Source organism: Hevea brasiliensis, chromosome 7 (assembly GCF_030052815.1).
Source record: "Hevea brasiliensis isolate MT/VB/25A 57/8 chromosome 7, ASM3005281v1, whole genome shotgun sequence".
Taxonomy (NCBI): domain Eukaryota; kingdom Viridiplantae; phylum Streptophyta; class Magnoliopsida; order Malpighiales; family Euphorbiaceae; genus Hevea; species Hevea brasiliensis.
The window spans coordinates 62,685,807-62,702,972 of NC_079499.1; positions in this window are offsets into that span (position 1 = coordinate 62,685,807).

Here is a 17,166-nt window from a genome sequence, read left to right on the forward strand (position 1 = left end):
AAGTAGTTGTTTTTTCAACTCCAGGTTACTCTTCTTCTTTAAGTAACTCCTATTCTTATAAGAACTCTACTGGTAAGTCATCTTTAAAGGAATTTTATTCTTCCAATTGAGGCTTAACTTCTTCTATAGGTTCAAATTCTAATAAAGCTTCTTCATAGTCCCTATCTTGCTTATTTAATTCCTCTTCATAGAGTGATAGCTCATTATTTACCATTAGGTTATCAAAATTTTTCAATTGAGCTATCGCATCTTTAAGTCCCACTCCCTTCTCTTTTTGAAGCTCAAATAACTGGTGTGAAATATTAGGTTGATAAATGTGTGGGGGATATTATTGACTCCAACCCTGTAGTGAAAGATCCCAATACCAATGGTAATCAAAATCTGCTATGTCATTCAATAAGTGAATGGCATCCTTATGGCCTCTTTGAAGAACATGATCACCAGTTGCCCAAGCTCCATAATCTACCCAATTTCTTATTTCTTCATCCAAACCATTGTGGAAACAAAGTGTTAAAGAGTGATTTGAAAGATTATGATAAGGAAATCTCTCTATCCATTCATTAAATCCTCCTTAAAGCATAAAAGGGTTCATCGTGTTATTGAATAAAACTTATGAAGACTTGTTGATGGAACCGCTTAACGTACCTCACAAGATAAATAAGTAAAAGAAAAATTATAAGCTGAAAATATATCAACAAATAATTAAAATATAAACATGTCTAGATTAATGAAATCACTAATCGTTTAGTATCAAGCACTAGTCCTTAGCAATAACGCCAAAAACTTATTGTGCAAAATCCCCTAAGTGCACGAATCATTGATAAGTAATAAAGTGATGAGTAGAGTATCATTTTCACGAGCACCGTGTTGAATACCAAACTATGCTTATTTTAATTATCTAGACGATCGAGTTATAGAGAAATAGTAATTAAATCTAAATTAAATGAAATAAAATCTAAAGCAATTAACTAAACTTGAATATCAATGAATAAAAGCATTCCAGAGGTAGGTTCACACTTCAATTAATTACAGATACAATCTAATTCATTCAATAAATGGGAGATTATTACTTTGAAGAAAATTAACCCAAAGTTATCTAAAGTCCTCTCTCAAGACACTCAAGTTGTATTTTAATTAACCTAAACCCTACTTTCATGGTGATTGAGTCAATTAAAACCATTAAGTTCTTTGTTTAATTGTTAGATCCATATAGAATTTTAGCCTATCACTAGATCAAGAACTCTAAGTTCAAAATCCTATTATTCAATATTAATCTTCACCTTTCAGTCCTTTAATTAATATCTAGAATCAATATTAAGGGGCACCAACACATAGCAAGCATTAAGAACACAAGAGATTGAATTAAAGAATAAAATACCCAATTTATTAAATAAAATCAAACCAAATCTATAACTGAATTGAAAGTGCACATCCTTAACCCTAGAATAAGGAAACTGCTCACACATGGTGAATTTTACAATCAAGTTTATAAAATAGAGAAAAGAGAATTATAGCCTTAGACTTTTAAAACTTTAGCTGAAAATCCCTTCTAGCAATCTTGTATATCTATGTCTCCTTCACCTCTCTTGGAGTTAATGTGCACTCTTGAATTTAAATTGGTTCCCCTTTATAAATCCTAACTTATTATATTTATATATGGTGTAAAAACTCTTGTTTTAGAGTCTAAAAGCCTTAGAAGTCCATCCGGGTCGAGTTAGAGGGAAGAAAAGTCATGTTAGAATTGCTGTCTGGGGTCATTACATGGGCCATGCACTATTACATAGGCTACCTTGTGTAATGTTTTGTAGCTTGAATTTTTGAGTTATCTTCTCTCTGGAAGGTTGTATGGGGTCCAGGAGGTTACACTATTAGTAGTATGCCCTAGAGCATATCATTTAGTATGTATCTTGTACATATTTTATTAATAAAAAGCAATTTCACTTTTCCGTTTACATAATGTATTTGTGTAATAGAAAAGGTCTGATGAAGAAGCACCAGTGCCTATGCCATTATTTAGAGGACCCATCACCAGAGCCAGAGCTAGAGAGCTGCAAGCATTGGTGTTGGAGCATTGTGAGCACAAGGGGGATCAAAATTGCCATGTTGGACTTTCTTGCATATTGTTGGAATCTAGGTGGATCATTCTCACACAAGTTGGCATGGGAGACTTGACAAGTGGCGCCACATCAGCGTGACTTCGCCACATCAGCATGACTTGGCACAAGACCATTTGGCCAAGTGGATTGGAGGAGCTTCTTATGCTTATTTGGATTTGCCATGTGCTGATACCTTTTGTTGGTCCCCACTACATTAAAAAAAGGCGGCTACCACCTAAAGTGTTGTCGCTAACTTATGGTCCCCACTACATAAAGTGCCATAAAGCAAGTGGTCCCAAATGGTCCCCTATGGAAACGCCCCATCTGATTGAGGAGCCTTTTATTTTTGTCTTTTTAGCCATGTTGGCACACTTTTAGGGTTTTGGCACACTTTTAGGGTTTTAGAGATGCTATATATAACCCAAGATATTCAGATTGTATGGGTAGCCTTCATTTTTCTAGTTTAAGTGTGAGTATTAGGGAGAGAACTCCATTGCTGGAGCTTGAGTTTCTTCTATGTTTCTTCCATGTTTCTTGAAAGAACTTGGATTCTAGCAGCATGAACCCCTTGCTAGTCTTATTTTGATGATCAATATGCTTTAGCTTGTTACTATTTGTGTATTGACACTTGGGTTTTCAATCTGAAATTCTGCCTTGTTTGGATGATTAAAGATCTTGGTTCCAATATTTAGATGTTGTGTTTCTTGGCATCCTAGGAGTGCTCATCATTTTGGTATCAGAGCCTTGGCATCTAACAAGGTATTTATCCATTAAAACTTCTTTTTCTTTTCTGTTTGGTTAACTATAATAGTCAGCCATTGTAGGACCTTTAGATATCTATTAGTTTCATCATCTAGTGCCTTGTTCTTTGTAGCCAAATCAAATCTGCATTTTAGGGTACTGATTTTTTTCTTTTTTTTTTGTTTGAACTCTTGCTGGCTGAAACTTGGTAGTCTTAATTTTAGTGTAGGATTTTGCTTAATCTTAGATTAAATCTCTTGTTCATCTTGTTTTCTTTGAGCTTGTCTGTAGGATTAGAGTTAATCAAGCTGAAACCTATCTTTGACACTAGCTATTTGCCTCTTGAGTTATATATGATATCAAGTCTGAGTATGTTAAATTGGGTAATTAATGCTTGGGATGTGCCTGTGTGCTAGTGGGTAGAGCTTGATTTGGATTGCCAAAATACTTGAGTGGTATCAGTATTTGATTCTGCAATTTTTATCCTTTGCATCAGTATAAAAAAAAAAGAAAAAAAAAAGAAAAGGAGATTGGATTGTAAGCTGAGTTGTGTTGTGCTGAAAAAAAAAAAAATTGACAAGCTGACATAAGTGATGAAATTGTGAATTGTGGAGTTAAACATTGAATTTGAGCCTGATAATCTACCAACAACTTTGGGTATTACTAGACACATCACATGCCATATTTGATGTGAAAATTCCACTGTTTGCCTATCGAACCAAAATTTATGCAAACCTGATCAAATTGAGTTAACACACCAAACCAACCCAGAAAGCTCCGAAATTTTGCAGGCTGATTATACTCCATCTCAGTAGCTTTTGTGTCAATTTTCAGGGTTTTGTGACATTGTTTGCCTACCGAACCAAAATTTGCGGCAAACCTGATCAAATTGAGTTAACACACCAAACCAACCCAGAAAGCTCCGAAATTTTGCAGGCTGATTATACTCCATCTCAGTAGCTTTTGTGTCAATTTTCAGGGTTTTGTGACATTGTTTGCCTACCGAACCAAAATTTTGCGGCAGACCTAGTCAAATTTCGTTCACCTAGTAAACTCATCCAGAAACTCCTGAAATTTTACCAGTAGTTAGTCAGTATTGGGATGCCTATGTATACCAAATTTCAGATCAAAATATATTCGTTTGTGTGGTGAACCAAAATTGTTGCATATTTTTTGTTAATTGTGTGAACTGCTGGTATTTGTGCAAAGTTGGCTATGAAATTGGAAGTTTGAGCTTGATATCATTCTGTTGGGTTGTCTCTCATACAGTTTTCAAAAATCATACCATTTCGTTCACATTTGCTTCTACTTTGGCGTCTTCCATTTCTTTGGCTCTAGTGTCACACTCTCTGGTTATTGCAATTTCGTTTCTTCCAGTTTCGTTTGTTGATTATTTTGATAAAATTAGCAAGTATTTGTGCTTGTTTAGAATTTTAGTTCCCAAAGGAACAAGGGAAGCAAACTCTTGAGTGGTAAAAGGCAAGAGTGTGTGAGTGCCAAAAGAGGGTAAGAGCCTGAAATTTGTGCGAAAACACTTGAGCTAAACACTTGAGAGGGTGAGCCATTTCTACTAACTTCGTTTTCTTGCAGCCAAATCATGTCTCAATTACAAGAGACAACTGGTAGTAGTGGAGGTAATGAAGAAAAAAGGGAGTTTCCTGATGATCGAATTTTTAAAGAATCTGTAGCACAAAGCTTTGAAAGGATGAATGTGCAAATGAATGACTTTAGAGATGAATTGGATGTATTGAGGGGAATGAGAAATGAGATTACCAGGTTTATGGAAGAGATGAGAAGGGACAGAGAAGATAGAAATAGGAGGAATGATGGGGGAGCAAATGTGGGAAACCAGAATAGAAATGAAGGTAGATTTCGGGCAGAACATAGGAATGAAGGGTATGAAGAAGCTGAATGGAATGATGATGAGTATGATGAAGCTTATGACTATGGGAACTACCATTATGGTGGAAGAGGGCATAGACCACCTAGGGGTAGAGGGCCTAGGGGAAGAAGGGGTGGCAGAAATTTTAGGCTCGGTGATCATTGGGATAGAGATGGAAATGAGGAGAGAGTTGATGGGAATTTAGCTAGTATAAAGATGCAAATTCCACCTTTTCATGGGAAGGATAATCCAGAAGTTTATTTGGAGTGGGAGAGACAGGTGGAGTTGATTTTTGAGTGCCACCATTATTCTGAAGAAAAGAAAGTGAAGTTAGCAGCTGTAGAATTCAAAGAGTATGCAATTGTATGGTGGGATCAGTTGTTGAGTAGGAGGAGGAGAAATGGGCAACGAACCGTGGAGACATGGGACGAAATGAAGGGAATCTTGCGAAACAGGTTTGTGCCACCTTACTACCACTGAGCTGCTTCAAAGGTTACAAAACTCACTCAAGGTACTAAAAGTGTCGAAGAATACTACAAGGCCATGGAGATAGCGTTGATTAGAGCTGATGTCGAGGAGGATCGGGAAGCTACAATGGTTCGCTTTTTGAATGGGTTAAATCCTGAAATTGCTAATATTGTGGAGCTGCAACCTTGTGTGGAGGTGGAGGATATGCTACAAATGGCACTTAAAGTGGAGAAGCAACTAAAAAGGAAGAATGTGGCTAGATATGCACCAGCCAACCATTCGGCTCCTAGGAGTAAGTGGAAGTCGAATTGGTCTGCTCCTTCAAGGGTGGAGAAAGAAGTTCCCAAATTCAAGAAAGAAGAATGGAAAGGAAAGGAGAAAGTAGAGGAGAAGAATAAGGAGTTCCTACTAGGACTAGAGAATTGAAGTGTTTTAAGTGTTTGGGAAATGGACATTATGCCTCACAATGTCCAAATAAAAGAGTGATGGTTGTTAGGGAAAATGGAGAGTTAGAAAGTGAAGAGGAAAGGGAGGAAGAATCTGATAATGTTGATGAGCATGAGGATGATTGCTACGATGAGGGAGATCAGCCACCTATGGATGGCAATATCCTTGTCACCATGCGCACACTAAGTGCACAAGTGAGTATGGAGTGTGGTGATGAAATGCAAGGGAGAACATCTTCCATACTAGGTGCTTGGTGAATGACAAGTTGTGTAGTGTGATTGTAGATGGTGGGAGCTGTTGTAATGTGGCTAGTTCACTCTTGGTGGACAAGTTGGGTTTGCCTACTACTACACATCCAAAACCATATGGCTTGCAATGGTTGAATGATTGTGGGAAGTTGAGGGTTACAAAACAGGTGGTTGTGCCATTCACCATTGGCAAGTATAATGATGAGGTACTTTGTGATGTTGTGCCTATGGTTGCTACGCATCTTTTGTTGGGCCGTCCATGGCAGTATGATAGAAGTGTTGTGCATGATGGTAGGAAGAACAGGTACACGGTCACTAAGGAAGGTCGAACATACTCATTGCTTCCTATGACACCAGGTCAAGTGCATGAAGATCAAATGAGGATTCTTAGATCCATTGAAGAAAAGAAAGAAACTTGGAGAGAAAAACTTAGAGAGGCCGAGCTGGATGAGAGTGAAAAGAAAGAGAAGAGAGAAGAAAAAGAGAAACAAAAGAAAAGAAAATGAGAACAAATGAGAAAAAGGAAAGCTCGGGCAAAAGGAGAGTGGAGAGAAAAGAATGAGTTTGTATGTGAAGGAAAGAGAAGTTAGAGAGGCTTTACATTCAGGAAGACCTCTTTGTGTACTTATGTACAAGGAGGTTAATTTATGTGTTACTGACCTTGATTCACATTTGCCTAGTGATGCTTTGTCTCTTATACAGAATATGAAGATGTCTTCCCGAATGAGTTGCCACCAGGATTGCCACCTATCGAGGGATTGAGCACCAGATCGACTTGGTACCTGGAGCACAAATACCGAATAGACCAGCATATAGAACAAATCCTAAAGAAACAAAGGAGTTACAAAGGCAAGTGGAGGAGCTTATGGAGAAGGGCTATGTTAGGAGAGCATGAGCCCATGTGCTGTACTGTGTTGCTAGTGCCTAAGAAGGATGGGAGTTATCGCATGTGTGTGGATTGCAGAGCCATCAATAAAATCATCAGAAAGTATAGACACCCAATCCCTCGCCTTGATGATATGCTTGATGAGTTGCATGGTGCAAGTGTGTTTTCTAAGATAGATTTGAAAAGTGGTTACCACCAAATAAGAATGAAAATTGGTGATGAGTGGAAAACTGCTTTCAAAACTAAATATGGGTTGTATGAATGGATGGTGATGCCATTTGGGCTCACAAATGCTCCTAGCACTTTTATGCGTTTGATGAATCATGTGTTGAGGAATTTCATTGGAAAATTTGTTGTTGTGTATTTTGATGACATTTTGATTTACAGCAGTAACATAGACGAGCATTTGCATCACTTGAGACTTGTTTTTGATGTGTTGAGAAATGAGAATTTGTATGCGAATGCGAAAAAGTGTTCATTTTGCTTGGATAAGGTTGTTTTTCTTGGTTTTGTTGTAAGTAATAAAGGTGTACAGGTTGATGAAGAGAAAATCAAAGCCATTAGAGATTGGCCAAATCCTAAGAATGTGTCTGAGGTTAGGAGTTTCCATGGATTGGCTAGTTTCTATAGGCGATTTGTGCCTAATTTTAGTACAATTGCTGCTCCTTTGAATGAATTGGTGAAAAGAATGTTGCATTTGAGTGGAAAAAGAAACATGAACATGCATTTTCTGAACTTAAAGATAGATTGTGTTCTGCACCCTTGTTGAGTTTGCCAGATTTTGATAAAACTTTTGAGATTGAATGTGACGCAAGTGGTGTAGGAATTGGTGCAGTTCTCATGCAAGAGAAACGACCAATAGCATATTTTAGTGAGAAATTGCATGGAGCTGCCTTGAATTACTCTACTTATGATAAGGAGATGTATGCATTAGTTAGGGCCTTGGAAACTTGGCAACATTATTTGTGGCCTAAAGAGTTTGTCATACATTCAGATCATGAATCATTGAAGCATATTAAGAGTCAAAATAAGTTGAGTAGAAGGCATGCTAAGTGGATTGAATTTTTGGAGTCATTTCCATATGTGATTAAATACAAGCAAGGAAAAGAGAATGTTGTAGCTGATGCACTTTCTAGGAGACATGCACTTTTGTCTACACTTGATGCTAAATTGCTTGGTTTTGAGTTCATGAAAGAATTGTATGTTGATGATGCAGATTTTTGTAATGTATATGCTGCTTGTGAGAAAAGTGCATTTCAGAAATTTTATAGGCATGATGGATACTTGTTTAAGGAGAATAAATTTTGTGTGCCTAAATGCTCTATGCGAGACTTGCTTGTTTTGGAGTCACATAGTGGTGGTTTGATGGGACATTTTGGTGTTGCTAAGACTTTAAACATATTGCAAGAACACTTCTTTTGGCCACATATGAGGAAAGATGTTGATCGAATGTGTTCTAGGTGTGTTGAATGTAAGAAAGCAAAGTCTAGAGTAATGCCAAATGGTCTTTACACACCCTTGCCTGTTCCTAAGGAACCTTGGACTGATATTTCTATGGATTTTATTTTGGGTTTGCCTAGGTCTAGGAGAGGTCATGATTCTATATTTGTGGTTGTTGATAGATTTTCTAAGATGGCACACTTCATACCGTGTCACAAAACAGATGATGCCACATACATAGCCAATTTGTTCTTTAAGGAGATAGTCAGGTTACATGGTATACCTAGGACTATAGTAAGTGATAGAGATGTTAAGTTCCTAAGTCACTTTTGGAGGGTGTTGTGGGGTAAGTTAGGTACTAAACTGTTGTTCTCAACTACTTGTCATCCCTGCATCGATGGACAAACAGAAGTAGTGAATAGAAGCTTAACTACTTTATTGCGTGTGATGGTTAAACAAAATTTGAAATCTTGGGAAGATTGCATTCCTTTTGTTGAGTTTGCTTATAACAGAGTAGTGCATTCTTCTACCGGATTTTCACCATTTCAGATTGTGTATGGTTTTAATCCATTGACATGTCCCATTAGACTTGTTGCCTTTACTTGTTGATCATATTAATAGTCTTGATGGTAAAAAGAAAGCAGATTTGGTTAGGAAATTGCATGAGCAAGCTAGGTTACAAATTGAAAAGAAAAATGCACAATATGCTACTCATGCTAATAAAGGCCGAAAGCCTCTTGTGTTTGAACCAGGTGACTTTGTTTGGGTGCATTTAAGGAAAGAGCGATTTCCAAACCTAAGAAAGTCGAAATTACAGCCAAGGTGTGATGGTCCATTCAAAGTGCTAGAAAGGATCAACAACAATGCATACAAGATTGATTTACCTGGTGAGTATGGTGTTAGCAATTCTTTTAACATTACTGATCTTTCCCCTTGCATTGATGCAGGACCAAATTCGAGGACGAATTCTTTCAAAGGAGGAGGGGATGATGAAGAAGCACCAGTGCCTATGCCATTATTTAGAGGACCCATCACCAGAGCCAGAGCTAGAGAGCTGCAAGCATTGGTGTTGGAGCATTGTGAGCACAAGGGGGATCAAAATTGCCATGTTGGACTTTCTTGCATATTGTTGGAATCTAGGTGGATCATTCTCACACAAGTTGGCATGGGAGACTTGACAAGTGGCGCCACATCAGCATGACTTGGCACAAGACCATTTGGCCAAGTGGATTGGAGGAGCTTCTTATGCTTATTTGGATTTGCCATGTGCTGATACCTTTTGTTGGTCCCCACTACATTAAAAAGGTCGCTACCACCTAAAGTGTTCTTTGCCAACTTATGGTCCCCACTACATAAAGGGTCGCCATAAAGCAAGTGGTCCCAAATGGTCCCCCCCCTATGGAAACGCCCCATCTGATTGAGGAGCCTTTTATTTTTGTCTTTTTAGCCATGTTGGCACACTTTTAGGGTTTTGGCACACTTTTAGGGTTTTAGAGATGCTATATATAACCCAAGATATTCAGATTGTATGGGTAGCCTTCATTTTTCTAGTTTAAGTGTGAGTATTAGGGAGAGAACTCCATTGCTGGAGCTTGAGTTTCTTCTATGTTTCTTCCATGTTTCTTGAAAGAACTTGGATTCTAGCAGCATGAACCCCTTGCTAGTCTTATTTTGATGATCAATATGCTTTAGCTTGTTACTATTTGTGTATTGACACTTGGGTTTTCAATCTGAAATTCTGCCTTGTTTGGATGATTAAAGATCTTGGTTCCAATATTTAGATGTTGTGTTTCTTGGCATCCTAGGAGTGCTCATCAAGGTCCATTGATATTTTGCTAGAAATTCTATTCTTAAGTTGTTAAGAGTATGAGTGACAGTATTTCTAGCACAAAGTATCATAAATTAGTTCACAATCGAGGATACTTCACACAGGACATGACTTATCTAGAAAGATTGTAATCATGTTTGTTCCCAAAGTATTTATATGAGATATAAATAAGATGGAATGTGAGTCTCATGCCATATAACTGTTAGTAGTATGCCCTAGAGCATATCATTTTAGTATGTATCTTATATATGTTTTATTAATAAAAGACATTTTTACTTTTCCATTTACATAATATATTTATGTATAATAGAAAAGGTCCATTGATATTTTGTTAGAAATTCTATTCTTAAGTTGTTAAGAATATGAGTGACAGTATTTCTAGTACAAAGTATCATAAATTATTTCACAATCGAGGATACTTCACACAGGACATGACTTATCCAGAAAGATTGTATTCATGTTTGTTCCCAATGTATTTATATGAGATATAAATAAGATGGAATGGTGAGTCTCATGCCATATAACAAACATGATAAGCACTTATAGATGATAAGTAGACCGAACCAGTGACACCTATGACAAGCACATGGAGTTTACTCTTGTCAATGCATTGTCATAAATCATATCAGTGCATATAATCTTTAGACCTGAGATAGCACAATTATCTTGTATATAGGTGGTTTGAGTTTGAAACTGCTTTCATACTTGTACTGTGTATGGGTATATGGGCATGTGTTGGCTCCTACTAGTTATATATGGAGGTAGGTGTTGATCAAGATGGAATATGTTATCCTAAGTAAATAGGGATAAAATCCTATGTTCATTTAATTGTCCTTGATGTTTTAAGTTCCTGGCTAGGATAGATAGATTTAATCAGAAAAGAGTTTCTGATGAGAAAATCTATTTAATCGAGAATTGGAATTAAAATATAACATAATATTCATAGCAAATGGGGTTTGACATAAACCATGGCTCCAGCTCGAATTGAAATTTTGTAACAGAGAGATTCTAGTGCATGGTGACATATGATTATAGGTTCATTTAAGGTAAACCTTATTACTAGTTGGGTGGCTATGGCATGCTATGCTAGGTGTTAACCATAGTCTATGAGGTGCCTAAAATGATTTAGAAAAATCATTTATGGTAAAAAAGAGTTCTGATGATATTAAGAGTTGATATCATATCTCATTGCCAATTAGTGATGAGCCTCGTAAGTCACATACATACACAAGTAATCACCAAGTTAAATGTGATTTAATTAATTAGTTAAAGAGTTTAATTGATTAATTAAATAGGTTTGGTTTGTAATTAGATTGCAAAGTCCCTAGCATGGCTTGAAACCAAATCTATGTTATTGGATGTATAGTATAAGTTAAATTTATATTTAAAGTGCTTAAATATGAATTTAATTATGAGAAATTAATTAGTAAAGATTGATTAATTAATTTATATTTGATATACATTGATTAGAAGAAGAGAAATAATTATTTTGGGTTGAGAACTCAAAATTAAGACACAAGGGTATTTTGGTCATTTCATAGGGTTACATGTGGCACCAAAAGATGGTGACACATGGCACTACACATAAGCTTTCCATTTGTCTTTTAATTATGTAAGATGATCAAAGTCAAGATTAAATCTAAGTTTGACACTTGGCACAATGTGATTGGGTCAATTAAACTAAGAGCCAATCAGAAGGTGACATGTGGCAAGGGTTTAAAGTGATGACCTAGCTATATAAGGGAAAGGATGAAAGAACAAAATACAATATGCTATTTCTTTCATTTGTGCTGCCACCCAAAGAACCTCTTCCCTCTCTTCTTCTTCTTCATCTCTCATCAATTCAAAGAGAATTACCAACATTCTCTTGAATTAAAATTGTTAGAAATCGTTTCTAGTGTCCTGTATACATCTATAACATCTCTAAGGGCAAAACCTTAATTTCTAATTGATTGGAAAAGCTTGAGAAGCTGTTCAAGGGGCTGCCATTAGTGATCTTGGTGTAGACAAGCTAGAGAGATAACATCTAGTGTCCTAGGTGCATCCCAAAGGTACTAAACACTATTATAGTGCATCAAAATGTTAGTGAACTTATTCTTAATTTAATCTAGGGTTCTAATGAATTAATCTGTTAATTCTAAAATCTTAAATGGCAAATGTAAATAAAAAAACATTTTAAAAGTGTTTTAATATGCTGTTTAACATTGAAATCAAATAGATAAATAATGAATCTTGCATGATGCATGAGACCCTAGAAGAAAAATTTTGAATTCAATGATCTAAACTTATGTTTTTCATGTTTTCGCTCCTTTAATAACAAACATGATAGGCACTTATACATGATAAGTAGGCCAAACCAGTGACGCATATAACAAGCACATGGAGTTTACTCTTGTAAATGCATTGTCATATATTATATCAGTGCATATAATCTTTAGACCTAAGATAAGACAGTTATTATGTATATAGGTGGTTTGAGTTTGATACTGCTTTCATACTTGTACTGTGTATATGGGCATGTGTTGGCTCCTACTAGTTATATATGGAGGTAGGTGTTGATCAAGATGGAATTTGTTACCCTAAGTAAATAGGGATAAAATCCTATGTTCATTTAATTGTTCTTGATGTTTCAAGTTCCTGGTCAGGACAGACAGATTTAGTCAGAAAAGAGTTTCTGACAAGAAAATCTAATTAATCAAGAACTGGAATTAAAAGAGAACATAATATTCATAGCAAATGAGATTTGACATAAACCATGACTCCAGCTCGAATTAGGATTTTGTAATAGAGAGATTCTAGTGCATAGTAAGATATGATTATAGGTTCATTTAAAGGTATTCCTTGTTACTGATTAGGTGGCTATGGCATGCTATGCTAGGTGTCAACCATGGTCTATGAGATGCCTAAAATGATTTAGAGAAATCATTTATGGTAAGAAAGAGTTTTGATGATATTAAGAGTTAATATCATATCTCATTGCCAATTAGTGATGAGCCTAGTAAGTCATACACATATACAAGTTAATCACCAAGTAAAATGTGATTTAATTAATTAATTAAAGAGTTTAATTGATTAATTAATTAGGTTTGGTTTGCAATACAATTGCAAGGTCCTTAGCATGGCTTGAAACCAAATCTAGGTTATTGGATGTATAGTATAAGTTAAATTTATATTTAAACTATTTAAATATGAATTTAATTATGAGAAATTAATTAATGGAGATTAATTAATTGATTTATATTTGATATAAATTGATTAGAAGATGAGAAATAATGATTTTGGGTTGGAAACTCAAAATTACAACATAAGGGTAATTTGGTCATGTCTTTAATTTTGTGAAAAGCATCACGTATAGGTATTGGAGCCGTTTTAATGCAGGATAAGAGACCAATAGCATACTTTAGTGAGAAGCTTAATGGAGCAGCTTTAAACTATTCTACATATGACAAGGAGTTGTATGCATTGGTACGTGCCTTGGAAACATGGCAACATTACCTTTGGCCAAAGCAATTTGTCATCCTCACAGATCATGAGTCATTGAAGCATATCAATGGGCAAAATAAGTTGAGTAGGCATCATGCAAAATTGGTTGAGTTCCTTGAGACCTTCCCATATGTGATTCAATACAAACATGGGAAAGAAAATGTGGTTGCTGATGCCTTATCTCGAAGGTATAACCTTCTTGCCCTTCTTGATGCAAAGTTATTAGGATTCGAATATGTGAAAGAATCATATGCTGAAGATGATGACTTTGCTAGAGTGTATGCAGCTTGTGAAAAGAATGCTTTGAAGAAGTTTTATAGGCATGATGGATATTTGTTTAGAGAAAATAGATTGTGTATGCCTAAGAGTTCCATGCGTGAATTAATTGTGAATGAGTCTCATGCTGGTGGATTAATGGGTCATTTTAGTGTTGCCAAAACTTTAGATGTGTTAAAGGAACATTTTTATTGGCCGAATATGAAAAGAGATGTTGAAAGAGTATGTGTTAGGTGCATTGTGTGTACTAAGGCTAAATCTAGAGTTTTGCCACAAGGTTTGTATACACCTTTACCTACCCCTAGTGATCCTTGGGTTCATTTGTCTATGGATTTTGTGTTGGGATTACCTAGGTCTAAACAAGGCCATGATTCAATTTTTGTTGTTGTTGACAGGTTTTCAAAAATGGCACATTTTATTCCATGCCATAAAACTGATGATGCTACAAATGTTGCAAATTTATTCTTTAGAGATATTGTTAGGTTGCATGGCATACCTAAGAGTTTAGTTAGTGATAGGGATGTTAAATTCCTAAGTCACTTTTGGAAGGTTTTGTGGGGAAAATTGGGCACCAAGTTGTTATTTTCCACCACTTGTCACCCACAAATCGATGGTCAAACTAAAGTAGTAAATAGGACACTAACTACTCTTTTGCGTGCTGTGGTTAAGCAAAATTTGAAGTCATGGGAAGATCGCATTCCACTTGTTGAATTTGCATACAATAGAAATGTGCATTCTTCTACTGGCTATTCTCCATTTGAAATTGTGTATGGTTTCAATCCTTCAACTCCTTTGGATCTTTTACCTTTGCCTATGAACGAGCTTACTAGTTTAGATGGAAAAAGAAAAGCAAAATTGGTGAAGAAAATCCATGAACAAGCCAAGCTTCAAATTGAAAAGAAAAATGAAAAATATGCTAGTCAAGCCAACAAAGGAAGGAAGAAAGTCACATTTCAACCTGGAGATTGGGTATGGGTTCACTTGCGCAAAGAAAGGTTTCCCTCTCGAAGGAAATCAAAATTACAACCAAGATGTAATGGACCTTTCCAAGTGCTGACCAAAATTAATGATAACGCCTATAAAATAAACCTGCCCGGTGAGTATAATGTCAGTGCCACCTTCAATGTTGCTGATTTATCTCCTTGTGTTGATGCAGGAACAGATTCGAGGACGAATCCTTTTGAAGCGGAGGGGAATGATGAGAATCAAGCGATATCCATGCCAAAGGATTTCATCCAATGTCCAATTACTAGAGCTAGAGCTAAATCACTTCAGAATTTAATTTGTGAAATCATAAGGAGCAAGGATTATAAGCTGGAATGGCATGAAGAAAATTATAAAGGATTAAATTTGGTGAAAATTAAGCTTGGAAGTGATCAGGTATCATGTGGAGCATTAGGTTACATGGAATAACCTGTGGACATGCATGCACCAGATCCAACCTATGTACATGCATCTGCTGGCACCTTTTTCATGGAATATTCCTTGCTGTTATAACCACCTCTCTTTTGGACTTAAATGCCCTTACTTGCTGCTGTATTAAATTTACTTTTTGTAAGGAGTTTTTAGTCTTTTGATAGATTAATTTTTGTTTGGACTTAAAGCTCCTTACAGCTGTTACTAAAGTAGGGATATTTTTGTCTTTAGCTTTGAAGCCAAGAGGCTATAAATACAAGTGTAATGAGAGAGTGGAGGACACACTTTGAATATTAGTGAAAGATTGTTTCTGCTCCATTAGTGAGTGAATTGGCTGTTGCCTTTGTTCTTGTAAAGCTCATTAACTTGCTGAGATTTCTATCTTGCAAGGTTTAATGTGCATAATATTCTTGGTTTATTCATTCTCCATATGAATTAGGTCAAGAATCCCATTTCTGATATTTTCTTTGAATTACACAACAATCTGATTATGCTGGTTCAAAGAATCAAATTCATACATCTTGATTTGGTGCTTTCCATATTGTTCATTTAATTCTTGAATGTGGGTTTTCAAGTTACCAATTACTTGAAGGTTCACATCATAACTGGTTGGGAAGGCTTGAGAAGCAAGATTGGGAGCTGCCCATTAGTGATATTGGTGTGGACAAGCTAGAGAGATAATATTTGGGGTCCTAGGTGCTTCCTAAAGGTGGTAATTATATCACTAGTGCATCAAAAGGTTAGTGCACATATTCTTCTTTCAAACTAGGGTTCAATTGAATTAATTTGTTAATTCAAAAATCTTAAATGGCAAACATAGATCTTAATACACATTAAAAGTGTTTTAATATGCAATTGAGCATTGAAATTAATTAGTTATATAATGGATGTGGCATGATGCATGAAACCTTAGAAGAAATTTTTGAAATTCAATGCTCTAATCTAACCATTTACATGCTTTCGCTCATTCAATTGGTATCAGAGTCACTATATTTGCCATTTAGATTATTTAATATGAGATTTAATTGTATATTTTGATCAATTGTTGATTGATTCATTGCTGGTTGGACATCAAGAGGTGGCGGCATGTGTGTATGCACCATGGGTGCGCATGGCTTTGGGCCATTTAAAGTGTGTGCATGGTTTGGGCTTCATGATGTAATTGTTGTATGACTTAAGGCCCACAATTAGGCCCATACTTAATTAAATTGTTTAATTAAGAATTTAAATCACACAATTAAATTTTGATTCAATTGTTTGAATAAGATTCAAATCTGAAATTTTTAAATTGTTTGAATGAGATTCAAATATGAATTTTTAAATTTGTTTGAACGAGATTCAAATCTGAATTTTTAAATTTGTTTGAATGAAATTCAAATCTGAATTTTTTAGTTGAATATGAGATATTCAATTTAATTTTAGTATGTATGTTTTATTTTATTGTTAAATGATAATATGCATGATGGATGATCATGGATAATAAAAGACCAATGTGATTGGATTTATTTCTTTTATTTTTCTTTTGGTTGTAAAATATTTAATTTTATTTTTGGTGGCATGTATTATAAGTGTTGTAATAATTTGGATTATAATTTCATTTATTTAAGGACTTTAAAGTCCATATTCTTGTAAATTCGCCTTGGTATGCCAAGGATTACAATGTAATTGGATTGCAAGAAGATCAAGGAGGTCAAGAGCATTGGTGGGACCAGTGGGAGGAATTCAAGATCAAATGTTGATTATGTACTCCTTCAGCAACTCTTGTAAAATGAATGAATGAAATGCACCTAGGAATGCCAATAGAGTTCTATTAGCAGTGCTGCATATGGCTTCATGCCATTTTGTGTTTTATGGCCTCCTGTGCCATTCTGTGATATAATAGCCTTTGGCTATATTGATTGAGTTGTTATGGTCCAAGGTACTTTGTACCCAGTGCCAGTTTACCTGTTTATCTG